Source organism: Dromiciops gliroides, chromosome 4 (genome assembly GCF_019393635.1).
Source record: "Dromiciops gliroides isolate mDroGli1 chromosome 4, mDroGli1.pri, whole genome shotgun sequence".
NCBI classification, from domain to species: Eukaryota; Metazoa; Chordata; class Mammalia; order Microbiotheria; family Microbiotheriidae; genus Dromiciops; species Dromiciops gliroides.
Window position 1 is genome coordinate 278,089,351 of NC_057864.1, and position 16,956 is coordinate 278,106,306.

General features: G+C 39.0%; 1 pseudogene; it reads left to right on the forward strand.

Moving 5' to 3' along the window:
• The first annotated feature begins 6,402 nt into the window (after nucleotides 1–6,402).
• Nucleotides 6,403–9,309, forward strand: LOC122755024 (annotated as a pseudogene).
• Nucleotides 9,310–16,956: the final 7,647 nt, after the last annotated feature.

Genomic DNA, 16,956 nt, shown 5'->3' on the forward strand with positions numbered 1-16,956 from the left:
TACTATTTCCCTTTAATTCTCTTTAAAAATATTTCCCTTGAGGTTCTAAACTTTTTGTTCCTCTGAATGATTTTTTCTCTAACTCTACAAAGTATCCTTTGGTAACTTGCTATAATTTAAAAAATAGAAATTGTTTTAGGTAGCATTGTCACTTTTGCTATATTGCTATAGACCAACCTTGAGCAATGAATATTTCTCTGATTATTTGTCTTTATTTTAAAAGTATTTTGTATCTCAAGTATGCCTTGGTAAGTTGACTCACAGATATTTTAATCATTTCATAATTATGTTGAATGGGATATCCATTTTTATTATTTCTTCTTGGATATTATTATTGCCATATTCAAATGTGGTTGATTTTTCTGGCTTTATTTTATGTTTCTACATCACTAAAGCTACGAATTCTTTAACTCATTTGGTTCAATTTTTCTAAGTAAATCATTATGATGTGAGTTAGGTTGGAACAATTTTGTCTCCTCTTTGTCAATGTAACCTTTTTTGATTGTTCCATGGTCACTTCTTTGTTTGAAACTTCCAGAAATATAGTCATTAATATATCAGTGAAGGCGAAAGGTGAGAGTAGGGATAGGTATTGTTGAATGCTACCTAGAAGTATCTTCCTTTTGCACATGGGCTTTGATTAATTTGCTGTCTTTGTTAGTTGACATCTTGTGGTAGTAAGTTTCCTGTCTTTGGAAGTGGTAAAGTAGAGGCAAGTTGACTATACATTAAAAATATTGAACACTATATCAATGTTCATAATTAGGGGGCAGCTAGGTGGTGCAGTGCAGGGCACTGGCCCTGGATTCAGGAGGACCTGAATTCAAATCCTACCTCAAACACTTGACACTTACTAGTTGTGTGACCCTGGGCAAGTCACTTAATCCTTGTTGCCCTGACAAAAACAAACAACCCCCCCCCACAAAAATTATAATTATTTTTATTTTATAAGATCATAGAACCTTCCAGTTTAGAAGTGTTCTTAGAGAGCAACACCCTCATTTAACAGATAAGAAAAATGAAACTCAGGAAGATTAAGTGATTTGTCCAAGGTCACACAAACAGTAATAATTGAGTTGGGATTTGAATCCAGGTCCTCTGCCTCCAAAGATCTTAGTTTTACATATTCTACATCCATAAAAAAAAAAAAAAGATGTTTTTCCACTTGAAGCCTTTATCTGATTTTTAATCCCTTTCCCTAAGCCATTTTAAATCCTGAACACCAGTGTTTAGTCTGGCTAGTCATTTCCTTTTAGTCACAATCAATGTATGTCCACGGTGTTCTGAACAGATTCCCTGCCATATCTCCTTTCTAGTCTCTTCCATTTTTTCCCATTTTGTCTTCATTGCTCTTTCTCTATTTTTATTTGTTTCTTGCCTTATGTTATTCCCTTTCTGCTCTCAATCAACCAAGTTCGTTGGACACGTTGCTCTTTGGTGGCAGGTGCTAGTAATCAAACAGCTGCAGCTCCAGGTTACCCTTGCCCTGGGCCACCTGGCTGGGTGGCCCTGCCATAGGGGCTGTCCTAATTTATAGTAGAGAGTCAGCTTTGAGGGAATATAAGGGCAGCTTATTAGCTGTGCCAGAAGCAACAGACTTGTTAGTCTATGGAGGGACTATTGTGGGAAGGATTAGATAGCTCCTGTATTGAGGATCAAGGCTGTGTGGGCATCAAGCAATGATGAAGTTATAGTCCAAGTCAGTAAAATTTAATAAGTCAGGGAAGAGGGTTGAAAAGCCAAGATGCCATAGGGGGTATGAAATTTACAAGAAGGTCCAGACTGGCAATTGTTATTTTGATATGTGACTGTCTGTGTAGCCTTTTATCTCAGAAAGACTCATCTTCTTGAATTGGAATCCAGCCTCTAACACTCTGTAATCCTGGACACGTCATTTAACCCTGTTTGTCTCAGGTCCTCATCTGTAAAATGAGCTGGAGAAGGAAATGGGAAACTACTCTACTATCTTTGCCAAGAAGATTTCCAAATGAGGTCATGGAGAGTCAGAAATTACTGAAATAACTGAAAAACATCTCAGTCCTACCTAATTGACATCTTCAGTTCCCTCTAATGTCCTCATTTTTAAGCAGTGAGAAACTCTCATTGTGTGGTTGGACAAAAATTTTTTATATTTTAAGGTGGAATTAGGGTATTAGGAGGTTCTAGACCTTCAAGGGACCTGGCTGAGTCATATCAAAAGAGTAGCCTGCACTTGATGGGTAGAGTCTTGGCCTCCATATTGCTGTACCTGTCTTCCTTTAGAGTGTGGATCAGGGACCCTGGCTATAGGCACCCTACACTCTCTTCATTACCATGGCTAGGAAGGAGAAAGGATATATAGCAAATGCTTTCTCTCTTCTCTTGGCCTGATATTCCTATCCCTCTTCCCATAATCTACTATAGATTAATCTTGATGCTATTAAAAGAAGGCATGAATTGTAATTTTAATGAATACATTATCATATTTAAGGATGAATATACTTATAATTAAGTTAATTTCAACTCTTGAAGCACTAGAAACCTTAATGTTAGGTGAAACTTGAGATTTGTAAGGGACCTTGAGCTCTCCTGAGGAATCTCTATTTATTCTCATTGTTTCAGTAATTCACAGATTCTTGGAAACTATTAAAACACTTTCAATTAAGTTCTCCAGGCAGGGGATCCTTGGCTAGGGTGGGGTGACAGAGACCTGGCCCCAGGGAGCTGAAATTTTAAGAGCTCTGACTGTACTTATAGTCAGAAATAGGTAAAAGCAACTTAGTTTAGTACTGTGGTGGGTAAAAGAGGTGAAAAATACTGGATCTTGGATTTCCTCTATTAAAGAATTAAAACTCCCACATGTCATGATTAAAGATAAAAACAAGGTTTTTATTCATCACAAGGGGATGTGGCTGGGAGGAAAGTCTAGAACTTTAACCTCCTCCAACCAGAAGAAGGACAACACTTTTATAGAGGGTAGATGGCATGACCGCCTGAAAATAGAAAGTTCCTTTTTGGGGTGGGGTGAGGAAAACCTGGATGCTTGTCACATTCCTGAGAGTCGAGGGGGACTTTTTTGAAATGATGGTCCTCAAAAAGAGGAGAATTGCGATGACCTACTGGCCAGGCTGAACAGCTTAGCATGCAGTCCTGACCCAGCCAGGAATAGACAGTGCTTCCAGCACCTGTCAGAGTCTTCAGCACCAGCAGCTTCTGAGGCTCTGATCACGGACTGGTGAGGGGGTTCAGCAATAGGCTGGGGTGAAGTTGAGGCAGTCTCTACTGGAGTTGGGCTGAAGCGCCCTGGTTCTGAACCAGTGGGCTGAATCGAGTGGTGATGGCCAAGTGGGGGAGGGGCAAAAACACGCCAAACTTCCGACCATAGAGAATCAGAGTTCAATCAGACTTCTGTTTCTGGGTCAAAGAGAAAGCAGCCATGGTTACTCACAGGCCAGGTAGGCTGAGAAGAAGCCCAATCACCTGCCTGGGAAACGCTGTAGCTCAAACAGTATGTCCTGAAAGCAGTGCTACCCTTTAAGAAGGAATTAAAAGCCAAGAAATAGCTGGCCAAGATGAGTAAGCAGAGAAAGCCGAAGAACATCAAAACCTTCTTTGGGGGAAAGGTAGACCACAATATACCCTCAGAAGAATAAGATAATAACAGGGTCAAAGCTCCAACATTCAAAGTTTCCAAGAAAAATATGAATTGGTCTCATGCCACGGAAGCTCTCAAAAGAGATTTTGAAGAGAAAGTAGGAGAGATAGAAGGAAGATTTAGAGAAATGGAAGAAAGAATAGAAAGAGAAATGAGAGCAGTGAAGAAAAGTCATGAGAAAAAAGTAAACAGTTTGAAAAGCCAAATGGGAAAGAAATAGAAAAACTCTCTCAAGAAAATAATTGCCCAAGAATTAGGATTGAACAAATGGAAGCTAGTGACCTTATGAGAAATCAAGACACAGTGAAGCAAATCCAACTGAATAAAAAAATAGAGGTCGATATGAAATATCTCCTTGGAAAAACAGCTGACCTGGAAAACAGATCCAGGAGAGATAATTTGAAAATCATTGGACTACCTGAAAACCATGACCAAAATAAGAGCTTAGAAACCATCCTCCAAGAGATTGTTAGGGAAAATTGCCCTGATATTCTGGAAGTAGAAGGCAAAATAGAAATCAGAAGAATCCACCTATTGCCTCCTGAAAGAGATCCCAAAAGGAAAACCTCCAGGAATATCATAGCAAAATTCCAGAGCTCCCAGGTCAAGGAAAAAATATTGCAAGCAGCTAGAAAAAAAGAATTCAAATACTGTGGAGCTCCAATAAGGCTAAAACAGGATCTAGTAGCATCTATATTAAAGGATCAGAGGTCATGGAATATGATATTCCAGAGGGCAAAGGAACTGGGACTACAGCCAAGAATCATGTACCCAGCAAAATTTGTATACTCTTTCAGAGGAAAAAGTGGGACTTCAATGAAAAAGAGGACTTTCAGGTATTTGTGATGAAAAGACCTGAACTGAATGGAAAATTTGACTTTCAAATACTAGACCCTAGAAAAGCATAAAAAGGTAAACAGGAAAAAGAAATAATGAGGGATATTAGAAGATCAAACTTTTTACATTCCTACATGGGAAGATAATACTTCGAACCCATAAGAACTTTCTCAGTAAGGAATTCACAGAAGACACAGGTCTGAACTGAATATGAAGGGGTGATATCTGTAAAGCATTTATGTTTTGTTCTTTGTGGGGCAAACAGGGTGGGGTACCTTGTGTCTGGGACCAGATTTGGGCTTGGGGCCTCCTAGGTCAAGTGCTGGTGCTCTGTCCACTGTGCCACCTCGCTAATCCATGATGACATCTTTAAAATAGGGTTAAGGTGTAGGAGGAATAGACTGGGGGAATAGGAAGGGGAAAGATAGCCTAGGTAGAGGTAGTCCACATGAAGGAAACAAGAAAAAAGCTTATAGAGGGGAGGGGAAGAGGGGGAAGGAGTTGGGGAGTGGGTGAAACTTAATATCATCAGAATTGGCTCAAAGAGGGACTAACGTACATACTCAAGTAGGTATAGTAATATATTTTTGCCCTGGGGGAGGGGAGGGACATACGGGGGGGGGGAGGGGGAGAAGAAGGGAAGGATTGAAGGGCAGATTGGGGGAGAGAGCAATAAAAAGCAAAACACTTTCAAGTAAGGTGAAGATGTTCTGCATTACTGGGCAAGTATGACATATTGAATTGCTTGATTTCATAGGGAGGGTTGAGGAGGGAGGGAAGAAGAAAAATTTAGAAAACAGAATTAGCTCAAAGACCTTAATCTCATCAGAGTGGGCTCAAGGAGGGAATAACATTCATGCCCAATTGGGAGGAGTAATCTATTTAACCCTACAGGAAAGTAGGAGGGGAAGAAGATAAAGAGGGAAGGGTGAAAAAAGGGAGTGCAGATCGGGAAAGGGGACAGTCAGAAGTAAAACACTTTTGAGGAGGAATAGGTTAAAAGAAGATAGAAAATAGAGTAAATATCATTGGAAGGGAATAGGATGGAGGGAAATAGTTATAATTATTGATTATAATGGCAAAACATATGGTACCTACTTTGCTGGGCTAATATGAAGAAAATTCTTTGTCAATTTTAAGGAACTATATACAGATTATGATGAACAGGATACTATCAGAAAAACCTGGAAAGACCTACACGAACTGAAGCAGAGTGAAATGTACTGTATACAAAATACCAGCAATAGTGTAAGATGATCTGCTGGGAAGCATGTGGTTACTTTCATCAAGGCAACAATCCAATATAACCCTGAAGGACTTATGAAAATTGCAATCCATCTACAGAGGAAGAACTGATAGTAATCTGAAAACAGATGGAAACAATTAAAATTTTTTGTTTTTGTTTTTGACAATTCCTTAATCTGAAGTTTTGTTTTTTGTTTGTTTTCTTTCACAACCTAGCTAATGTGGGAATGTTTTCCATGACTACTCATGACTACTTATTTTGAATTGCTTGAGTTCTTGTGGGTGGGGGTGGGAAGAGAGGGAGGAAAAGAAGTTGGAACACAAAGTTTTAAAAAATTGATGTCAAAATTTGTTTTTACATATATTTTGGAAAATAAAATTCTATTCAGATGAAATGACGGTCCTGACCTTTGTGGTTATCTCTGTCTCTTGGCTCCAGCTAGGACATACCCAGCCAACATTCCTGCTATAAATCTTTATCTCCCCTAATTTCCTTGACATGTCTGTCCTGGTATCTGGTCATTACAGAAGTCCCTTTTGATTGATTCTAAGCCCATGTCAGTACCTAGTTAGAAAGAATAATTAGTTAAAATAGTAAGTTATCACATGGCTTCTTCTTCCCACAGTGATTTCACTCTACATAAAATTTTTCCTGGCTTGGCTTTTGCCTACCCATTGACCTTGAGATGCAGCCTGGTAAATTGGATAGAAGGCTGAACTTGAAGTCAAGACAACCTCTGTTTGAATCTTGCCTCAGGCCATTTTTTCCTTATAACCTTAAGAAAATTACTTAATCTTTCTGGGTCTCAGTTTCCACATCTGCAAAATGTGGAAAATGGACTTGACTTCTAAGGTCTCTACCATCTTGAAATCCGTGACTCTGTGATCATGGTATCTTAGAATCTTGTTCTTCCCCTCAGTGTCATCCCCAGACTCCCAGTATTTCTGGCCTTTCAAAAACTTTTAATTTGTATTTAAAAGTTAAATTGGGGGACATGATTGCTCCAAAAAACCCTCCAAATTATGCCATAGGACAATTCCTGAAGCAGCAAACCCTATAAAAGAACGTGCTGATATCATTTTCCAACCAAAGATGGCTTGGAAGGTCAGAAGGAGAGGGCTGCTGTTCTGGGGAGGGAGTGGAGCTCAATCCCACAGTCACACTGACACAGACCCAGTAATAGGCAGGCTTAGCCAGGGAAAAAGATGCCCAGAGCCTCTGAATCCGTTTCAGTGACAGTGTTGTCTAGAACTAAGCTCACAGTCTGGTGAGAGGGCTGAGTGGTTGGCAGGGAGAAGATTACAGGGGTCTCTCCTGGTACAGAGGCTGAACTTGGATTTTTCATTCCTGCTGGGAACCAGGAAGTAGGCTTGAGTAGCAGTGGCCCAGGTGGGGGAGGGGCACAGGCTTGTCAGAGCTAACAACCACAGCACACAGTTTTTCTGTCTGGTTAATTAGCAAGTTGGCCTGGGGTTATCTATGGACCAGGGAACAGGCCAGGTGAGTGAAGAACCTGCCCCTCCTTAAACCATACCACCTGGGACCCCTTGAAGCTTGGGACAGTGCAACCTGGAAACAGTTCCCCACTTTAAGGAGCTAAAAGTCAAGTAAAAGACAGGCAAGATGAGCAGACAGAGAAAGGTGAGGACCATAGAAAATTTCTTTAGTGACAAGGAAGATCGAGGTGCACCCTCAGAAGAGGATAGTGATGTCAGGGCTCCTACATCAAAAGCTTCCAAGAAAAATGTGAGTTGCTCTCAGGCACCTAGAGGCACTCAAAAAGGACTTTGCAGATAAAGTAAGAGAGGTAGGGGAAAAAATGGAAAGAGAAATGTGAGTGATGCAGGAGGGTCATGAAAAAAAGTTAACAGCTTGAAAAGCCAAATTGGCTGAATGGAAAAGGAGGTACAAAAGCTCTCTGAAGAAAATCATTGCTTAAAAATTAGGATTGAGGTCACTAAAGGAGATCAGGATAGTGTTGGGGGAACTCTGTCTCAGATCTAGAGGAGAGTGATTCAACTGGTGATGGAACAAAAGAGAAACCTTTAAAAACAGGCCTAAAGGCTCTGATGACAGCAGGAAAGGAGCCAGTTCCTACTATTTATGTGGATTCACAGAAAGAAAATGAGAGATGGGATGTTATTTCTAAATCTCAGCTGAAGACCATTAAAGAAATTTGGCACAGGGAATGAATGAGGAATGAATCCCAAGAGCAAAGAGAGGCAGATGACAATTTAACACAAGAAAGAAATCTAGAGCAAGCAAAGAAAACTACCATTAAATAGGATCCAAGTCTTCCAGGGGCAAAATGTATAAAGATTTGTGCTTTAGAAACACATCGAGGTCAATGAATGAAGGTGTTTGCCTGGGTCCATAAGTTACATAGGCAAGGAAAGAATTTAATGTTTCTTATATTAAGATATGGTAAAGGATATGTTCAATGTGTCTTGTCAGATGAACTGTGTCAGTGTTACAATGGAGTGGTCTTGTCTACAGAGAGTAGTGTGGCAGTGTATGGAATGCTCAGTCTTACACTGGAAGGCAAGCAGGCACCAGGAAGCCATGAGCTGAGCTGTGACTTTTGGGAATTGATTGGCCTAGCCCCTGTTGGAGGATCTGATAACCTGATCAATAAAGAGTCTGATATAGATGTCCAGCTTAATAATAGATACATGATGATCTGAGGAGAGCACGTTCAGTGATCACCAGATGCTTTAGAGACCACTTTTTTGATAGGGGATATTATGAAGTCACTCCTCCAACATTAGTACAAATGAAGATGGAAGGTGGTGCCATACTTTTCAAACTTGACTGTTTTGGAGAAGAGGCATTTTTGACTCAGTCATCACAGTTATATTTGGAGACTTGCATCCCATCTTTAGGAGACATCTTTTGTATTGCTCAGTCATATAGAGCAGAACAGTCCAAGACACGAAGTCATCTAGCAGAGTACACTCACAATCAAGCCAAGTGTCCCTTCCTGATGTTTGATGATCTCCTAAACTGTTTGGAAGACTTGGTTTGTGATGTATTTCACAGGGTCTTGAAATCACCTGCAGCAAGCTTATTATATGACCTTAACTCATCTTTCACACCCCCAAAAGACCTTTCAAATGGATGAACTACTCAGATGTCATTGTGTGGCTAAAGGAACATGATGTAAAGAAAGAGGATGGCACCTTATGAATTTGGAGAGGATATCCCAGAAGGCCCTGAGAGACTGATGACAGACACCATTAATGAACTGATATTGCTGTGTCAATTTCCTGTAGAGATCAAGTACTTCTATATGCAGTGATGTCCTGAGGATTCCTGGGTTACTGAATCTGTAGATGTGTTGATGCCAAATGTTGGTGAAATTGTGGGAGGCTCCATGTGTATCTGGGATAGTGAAGACCTACTAAAGGGATATAAAAGAGAAGGCATTTATCCCACTCCCTACTACTGGTACACTGATCAGAGAAAATATGGTACATGCCCTCATGGAGGGTATGGCTTTGGCTTGGAATGGTTCTTAACTTAGATATTGAACAGATACCATATCTGAGATGCATGCCTGTACCCACGTTTCATCCAGCACTGTAAACCCTAACTGTCCAGTGAAGGATAGCAATAGGAATGGGTACACACAGCTTAATGGAAAGATACAACTTCCCACAGTGAAATGAGCCATCATTTATTTTGTCTCATCAGTGTTTCTGCTTGTGTTATTTGTTGTCATTGCCATAAAATAGTCACAATTATTTGGGATGTCCCAGAAATAAAATGACCTCATGTGATATTTATGTTGTCATTCTTTTTTTTTTATGTTGTCATTCTTAGAAAAATAATTGCTATCACCAACATTGGGGGAGGGATATTGTGGCATAATTAGTGTGCAATTAGTAATATATTTCAGCTCTTGATTATAGATTAGACAGGGCTATGTGTCTCATACCATTTACCACTGATGCCAGGTATTTCTACTTTATCCTAGTAACTTGAATTTTTTATGTTCTATTCTGTGCTCCTGTAATTCTATGTTTTGTGATTTGTAGCATCTTATTCTTTTGGTGAATTAAGAACCAAAATCTTGGAATAAAATTGACACCTAATTAGTACAATGTTAAAGATTTGATTGCTTCCATATAAATGCCATTCAGCTGTAAATACTGGAATAAAAATGAATAATTTTCTTGAGTTGTGTATCCACTTTGTTATTATCTGTTAAGAATTCCAGAGTTTAAATGTATTTAAACTATTTTGTTTACTACAGAAATGGAAGAATTTGCAGGATTCTTCAAAGTGTTTATTAAAGGTCAAAAAGTAGACAACAATATAAATACTATTTTGGGGGTAATTAAATAATAAGCAGGGTTTCTGTTCCATTGTTCTGAAGTCAGGAAGATTTTCTTCTCTGGCATTTACATAAATAATCAAGAATAAATTAGCTCCAAAAGAATTTTAAGGCAGAATATTAATATATTGTTTAATAATTTAATAGTAGTTTAAACAACTATTTGCATCAATCTCCTTATGTCTTTGAATCTAATCTGGGCTATTTTATTCATTCTCACTGTACTTATTGAATTACTCCAGTTCAGATTCAGCCAATTAAAATGCATGTCATATATACTCAGTTAACTGTAATCTTGAAAATTAATAAATGACATGTAGAAAAAAATTAGGATTGAGCAAATAGAAGCTAATGACTTTATGAGAAATCAAGACACATTAAAACATATCCAAATGAATAAAAAATAGAAGGCAATGTGAAATATCTCCTTGGAAAAACTGCTGACCTGGAAAATAGATCCAGGAGAGACAATTTGAAAATTATTGGAATACCTGAAAACCATGATGAAGGAAAAAGCTTAGACATCATCTTCCAGGAAATTGTCAGGTAAAATTGCCCTGATATTCTAGAAGCAGAAGGTAAAATAGAAATTGAAAGAATCCATTGATCACCTCCTGAAAGAGATTCCAAAAGGAAAACTCCCAGGAATATTATAGCCAAATTCCAGAACTCCCAGGTCAAGAAGAAAATATTGCAAGCAGCCAAAAATAAAGAATTCAAGTACTGTGGAGCCACAGTCAGGATAGCACAAGATCTAGCAGCTTTTACATTAAAGGATATGAGGGCATGGAATATGATTTTCCAGAGAGAAAACAAATTGGGATTACAACCAAGAATCACCTATCTAGAAAAACTTGTATAATCTTTCAGAAGAAAAAATGGGACTTCAATGAAAAAGAGGACTTTCAGATATTTGTGATGAAAAGACCTGAACTGATTGGAAAATTTGACTTTCAAATACTAGACCCTAGAGAAGCATAAAAAGGTAAACAGGAAAAAGAAATCATGAGGGATATTAAAAGGTTAAACTGTTTACATTCCTACATAGGAAGATGATACATCTACCTCATAAGAACTTTCTCTGTATTAGGGTGAATGATAGAAATAAATTTAGACAGAAGGCATAGGTGGGAATTGATTATGAAGGGATGATATCTGCAAAGTATTTATTTTTTTATCTTTTTTTTTTGTGGGGTGGTTGGAGTTGGGTGACATGCCTAGGGTCATGCAGTGGGTAAGTGTCTTGTGTCTGAGGCCAGATTTAAGCTTGGGTCCTCCTGGGTCCAGGGTGGGTGCTTTGTCCACTATGTCATCTAGCTGCCCCATGATGACATCTTTAGGGTTAAATTGAGGGGTGAGGGAAATGCACTGGGGGAGGGGGAAGGGGAGAGGTATAATGGGGTGAAATCCCACATGAAAGAAAAAGGAAAGTGGAGTAGGGGTAGAGATGGGAGGAGCAGGGCAATAAATGAACTTTGCACTCATCAGAATAGGCTCAAAGACCTTAATCTCATCAGAGTTGGCTCAAGATGGGATTAATATACCACCCAATTGGGTGGAGTAATCTATTTAAGATGGGCAGTAAATGAACTTTACACTCCTCAGAATAGGCTCAAAGACCTTAATCTCATCAGAATTGGCTCATGGAGGGAATAACATACACACTCAACTGGGTAGAGTAATCTATCTAACCCTGCAGGAAAATAGGAAGGAAAGGGGATAAGGAGGGAGGGGCAAAAGAAGGGAGGGCAGATTGGGGGAGGGGGCAGTCAGAAGCAAATCCCTTTTGAGGAGGGATAGGGTGAAAGAAGATAGATAATAGAGTAAATATCATGGGGGAGGATGGAGGGAAACAGTTAACAATAGTAATTGTGAAAAAGAGAAAAGGGGAAAATTGTACAAAAAATATTTATAGCAACTTCTTGTGGTGGCTAAGAATTGAAAATCAAAGGAATGTCCTTCAATTGGGGAATGACTAAAACAGCTCTGGTATATGATTGTAATGGAATATAAGAAATGACAAGCAGGATGATTTCAGAAAAACCTGGAAAGACATATTAACTGATGTATAGTAAAGTGAGCAGAACCAGGAGGACATTGTGCACAGTGACAGTAGTATTGTTCTATGAGCAATTGTGAATGACCTAACTACTCTCAGCAATACAATGATCCAAGACAATCCCAAAGGGCTAATGATGAAGGATACTATTCACCTCCAGAAAAAGAACTGATATTGATTGAACACAGAATAAAAAAAAAAAGAGTACTTGTGTATTATATTTATATAACCTATATCATATTGGTTGCTGTCTTGTGGAGGGTGGAGGAAAGGGAGGGAAGGAGAAAAGTTTAGAACCCTAAATCTTATAAAAATGAATGTTGAAAACTACCTTTACATGTAATTGGAAAAAATGAAAAAAATTAAAGAAAAAAAGTAAAAAGTTAAATTGGTTGCATCTTTTGTGTATCTTATATTGTTTCCCTCATGGTGATAATGAATATCTATTGAAAATAGAATGATCAGGGACCGCTAGGTGGCTCAGTGGATAAAGCACTGGCCCTGGAGTCAGGAGGACCCGAGTTCAAATCCAGCTTCAGACACTTAACACTTACTAGCTGTGTGACCCTGGGCAAGTCACTTAACCCCAACTGCCTTACCCCCCCCCAAAAAAAAAAAAGAAAAGAAAATTGAATGATTTGAGGTTTTCATGTCTCCTAATTGAGGAAAGCCTTAGTACTCACAGTACTCCTTGAGTCTGAAGAAACAGATTAATAAAATGAGTTTAAACATTTTGCACTATCTCCCTTCCTCCCCTCCCTGTTCTCTGTAGGGCTATAAGTAGCATACTATTGGAAAGACTATTTCTGGCATGGGATGCAGACCTTCTTCCTTTTGGTTCTCATGTGTATTTACTATTGCACTGCTTCTGAATGTAGGGCTACTGGTACTCATTATACATTTTTTAATCGCAAAAAACAGTTAAGTAGAGAGATTTTCCCTAATAAGATCGATAACAAGAAGATGTAGGTTTCTATTAACCTAAATTTCTTTGGGATGCTTCTTTTAAAAAATGTTTTTACTCCAAGACATGAACTTGACATATGGTATCTTTGCCAATCTCCAAATCCATCTGGACAAATCCAGAACTAAGCCATGAAATTTTATGTTTTTGCTTTTTATTTATAATGGCAGAGGTAAGCCATTTTTTTTATTCTCTGTCCATATATATTTTTTCTCCTCTTGACCCCATTCTGAGATAATATCTCTATCTGAGTATCTCAATAAAAAGAGCGATAGGTACCTTAGTAATGCACAACTTGCTGTAGACATGCTCCCTGAGGTTGTTTCCCAGAAAAACTCCCATTATGTGGCTTAATCATACCCATGCCTTTGGCCTCAGCCCTGTCTCTTGAGGCACATGTGAGGAGAGAACATCTGGGAAGTTTGCCACATTGCTGTTTTTTAAATTGCAGAGCCAGCAATTCTACCCAAGTCTTGGTTTTTCATTGTGTCACAGTCTTTTAGCCGGCTAAAAGGGGAGCAGTGATGGTCAGGTGGAGGGACAGGCAAAAACCAAATTTGCTATCTGCATACCTGGGCCTGCTTTTCTTATCATGCAGACCCCAGAGCTCATCTGACCTTGCTTATTTGTCCTATTATTTTGGAGGCAGCTTTGTGGTCACATTAATTCTGTTTGGGGCAGAAACAGATGTAGTTGGTGCTGGCATCTTTTCCCTCCCCTATTTCCCAAGAATCACAGGATCATGATTAGAGCTGGAAGAAACTAACTAGTTCCAACCTCTTATTTTACATATGAGGTAATTAAGACCCAGAGAAATTAAGCCACTTATACAAGGTCCCACTGGTAGTAAGTGACAGCCTGAGTTGGAACCCAGGTCTCCAAACACAAATTCAACACATTTTCTGTTGCATTTGAGAAAGTATTGGAAAAGTTTCCTTTCCTTAGCATGGGCTTGTTATTAACAGAAGTGGTTGACAAGTTTGGGAAATTTGAATAGCCTTGTTCAAATGGGAAGGAAGATGGAGGTAAGAGGATATTTTGTCAATTCTTTAACTAGTGGAGAGTATTCCCTTGGGTAGATGACTCCCCTTTCCAAATTTCGGGAGGGGAGAGAGAGAACATCAAGATTTGTTGTCCCTGGAGCTGATCTGGAAATTTGTAATAAGGATTCTGCAGAAGCTAGACAATGAGGAGACCCTTTGACACTGTAGAAAGAACACTCTAGAGTCCCAGGACTTGAGTTCAAATCCTGTTTCTGATGCATACTACTTTTGTAACAATCCATAATCACAACCTTCCTAGGACTCAATTTCCACATCTGTGAAGTGTGGGGTTGGACTAGATGACTGAGGTCACTTCTAGTTCTGGATCTAGGACCCTATAGCCCTATGACTCTATTGGGTGGACAGAAGCTAAAGGAGCAGTAGAAAAGGGAATTGCTTCTGTGAGAGAATATCCTCAGTCTGGCTCCATATCACTGGAGCTGTGACACATTGCTATAGGATTTTGTCTCCCATCAGACAAAAGAATACTTAAGCATGTCTTTTCTTTGACAAAAGAGTGGCGCCAAAAAAAAACATGTGCGCAATGCTTTGCACACAGTAGATGCTTAATAAATGCTTATTGAGTTGATTTAATTTCAGCAAGATGGAAACATAACCAGGACCCAGAGAGGGAGGAACCAAACTGTTCAAGGCACTAAGAGAGAATAGGAGGTAGCTAGCAGAAAACAAGTTAGCAAGCAACACCCCAAACCATATGTTGGGAGCTACTTTAGAAGAAGAAGCTTCATATTTGGTATTTATATAGAACTTTGGGTTATTTATGATTTTGGTTTTGTTTTCCTCAGTTAAAAATATCCTTATAAGGACTGAAGACTTCCTTGTGGGGAGTCAGGCACAATTGCATGCTCATCTTGGGAAGTGCTTTATAAGGAATTTTCCAAATTTTCTGGATGAGAGCAAATGAGCCAAAGTGAAGTGAAAATAATCTCCATTACATACTCAGGCCCTTTGAGCATGAGAAGTTTAGGTGCAAGGGTATAAGAGTCTAAGTTTCCCATTTATTCATTTCCCTTCAAGTACCTTAGAGAGGCAGCACTTTCCTCCACCCAATTGTACTTTTCCCCCTACAGTGACTTAACTCTGGGTGAGCTACTCCCTGACTAGGCCTGTATCTAATCATGGATCTTGAGAGGCATCATGGCCTAGAGCCACAGTGTGAAAGTCAAATAGAAATGGGAGGGGGGATCACTAAACCATGCAGAATGATCCCTATGGGCTGTATAATGACTTAGAAAACCACTTAGAAGGGAGTGTTCCAGGCATGCTGCTTGTGTGACACCTCTAATAGTGATAGAGTGCTGCTCTTAGGGTCAGGAAGCTGGTATGGGTTTAAGTTTTGCCCATACTGACTGGGTGACCCTGGGCAAGTCAACTTAACTAACTCTTAGCATTTAAAGCAAGGTCTCCTAGACTATAAATTGCAGAGAAGGTGCCAACCTGCATTGGTAAATGGTATCTTCTCACCTGGGAGTTCTCTGCATCATAAATATATATATATATATACATATACATATACATATTTATTTATTTATTTATTTATTTTACATCATAAATCTTATGCCTATTCTTTTTTTGGGGGGGTGGTGATACAATTGGGGTTAAGTGACTTGCCCAGGGTCACACAGCTAGTAAGTGTCAAATGTCTGATTCTGGATTTAAACTCAGGTCCTCCTGAATCCAGGACCAGTGCTCTATCCACTGCACCACCTAGTTGCCCTTCTTGGGCCTATTCTTAACCCTATCCCATAACTATCCTATGGTCCAGGCAAAACGGACTCTACTGGCTTTCTTTAAGACAGTTTCTGTTTTCCCCACTTCTTGGTCTTGCCTGAAATGCTTCCTTATATCTCTGCATGGAGAAACTCTACTCATTTGACAAGGACCTGCGTCATATGTCATTGTTTCTGTGAGGCCTTCTTCATGCTCTATCCAAACAGCATTTCTGCATATTGTTTGGATGTTTGTATGATTTTTATTTATCAATTTTACCTTATAGTATTTCAATTTAATAAATACCTAAAAAGTATGAAAGTGCTTCCTGCAGTGGCCATATCCAAAAATATGTGTTTCATTCTGCATCTCAAGTCTATCATTATAAAGGAGATTCTCAAAACCATAGTGACAATCTTAGGGTAGGAACATATGATAGTTTAGATGTACTTGCCCACAGCTACTAAGCAGAGGATAGAGACTAGAATCACTTAGGGTGGACTTTCTTTTTTTAAGTAAACATTTTGATTTAAACTTTTGATTTCCAAATTCTATCCCTCCCATCCACTGTCCCCTCCCTGAAGCAGACATAGGTTATACATGTGCAATTATGTAAAACATTTCCATATAAGAAGACAAAAAAAGAAAAAATGAAAGTGAAAAATAGCTTGCTTCAGTCTGTGTTCCATCAATATCAGTTCTTTCTCTGGAGGTGGATAGTATGCTTCATCACTAGTCCTTTGGGATTGTGTTGGATCATCGTATTGCTGAGAATAACTAAGTCATTCACAGTTCTTCATTGAACAATATTGTTGTTACTGTGTACAACGTTCTCCTGATTTTGTTCATTTCACTACCCATCAGTTCATACAAGTCTTTCCAGGTTTTTCTGAAATCATCCTGGTTGTCATTTCTTATAGCACAATAATATTCCATTACAATCATATACCACAGCTTGTTTAGCTATACCCTAATTGATTAGGGCATCCCTTTGATTTTCAATTCTTAGCCACCACAAAGAGAGCTGCTATAAATATTTTTGTACAAATAGGCCCTTTTCTCTTTAAGGGTAGACTTTCTCAGCCCAAGAGATGGTAGCCACAAGG